Here is a 1,493-nt window from a genome sequence, read left to right on the forward strand (position 1 = left end):
GATTGGTATTAGTTACCACCCACAGACCAGCGGTCAAGTCAAGGTATCGAACCAAGAAATTAAATCTATCTTAGAGAAAATATTGCAAGGACAAGAAAAGATTGGTCGATGAAAATTGATGATGCATTATGGGCGTACCGAACGGCATTCAAAACGCCAATCGGTACAACCCCATATCGTTTAGTGTATGGAAAGGCGTGCCACTTACCGGTTGAGCTAGAACACCGGGCTTTTTGGGCTATTAAGAATTTAAATTTTGATGCTCAAGCAGCGGGTGAAAAGAGATTGTTACAATTGAATAAGCTAGATGAGCTCCGTCTGGAAGCCTATGAAAGTTCGAAATTGTACAAAGAGAAGACCAAAAGGTGGCATGATAAGGGTCTTGTGAGAAGAGAATTTAAGGAAGGAGATCAAGTCCTTTTATTCAACTCTAGATTGAAACTATTTTCCGGTAAGCTTCGCTCTAGGTGGTCGGGTCCATTCAAGGTTTGTAAAGTCTACCCCTATGGTACTATTGAACTATGGAATAAAAATAGGGGTACTTTTAAGGTGAATGGCCAAAGAGTGAAGCACTATCGAGTAGGTGATCCAATTGATGAAAGAGTGGACATCACACTCTCGACACCATCACAAGACAAATGAGCAAAAAGGAGGTCGAGCTTAAGACCTTATAAACAAGCGCTTTTGGGAGGCAACCCAATTTTTCCTACTCTTACTTTTTTTTTTTAATAAATTTTTTCTTTGGACCTTCTTATATTTATATTTACATATATAACTTTTTTATTAGAAAAAAATATAATAATAATAAAAAAAAGAGATATGCGCTTGTTTTTCAAATTATATTGGGGTAGTCTATTTTAGTACTTAGTTTCGTTTTTATTTTATTTTATTTTATTTGTTTTCCTTTTTTTTTCATTAGTGCGTTAGTTCTATAATATACCAGTAGCTCTTTAGTTCACTCAATGTACCTGCCCTCTCTTGTCTTCTTATGCAAATATGTGAATTTGTAATGCAGGGGAAAGCAACTTACCACAAAGATTGGAGTATTCGCATCACAGCAAGTTTAACAGCCTAGTCCACAAGCTAATTGCGGCAAATTCGTTTTTTCCACAACTTAGTTGCGGCAATATTCTCATTATGCATTGAAACTTTGAGCAAATCAGTTCACTCCGCAGCCACTCCGTGGTGAACAACAGCAAGCCACGGATAGCCTGTGGCTAGGTACCTGATGAAATAAAAAGGAAAAGGAGAAAGAGATTCGATAGCCAGAACAGTCCGCAGCATCACCGCGGCATACAAGAAGCCACCACAGCCATCCTGCCACCTAATCTTAAAAATTTAACAAAAAAAAAAAGTCATATTAAAAGTTCAAGAATCGGCGCATAGACGAGATTTCAAGCAAGCTTCTTCATACCTCTCCATCTTTGTAATCATCATTGTTGTTGGATTAATTCCTAATTACACAGCAGAAATTTTGAGAGTACTACTATTTT

This window comes from Chenopodium album, chromosome 7 (genome assembly GCF_948465745.1).
Source record: "Chenopodium album chromosome 7, dcCheAlbu1.1, whole genome shotgun sequence".
NCBI classification, from domain to species: Eukaryota; Viridiplantae; Streptophyta; class Magnoliopsida; order Caryophyllales; family Amaranthaceae; genus Chenopodium; species Chenopodium album.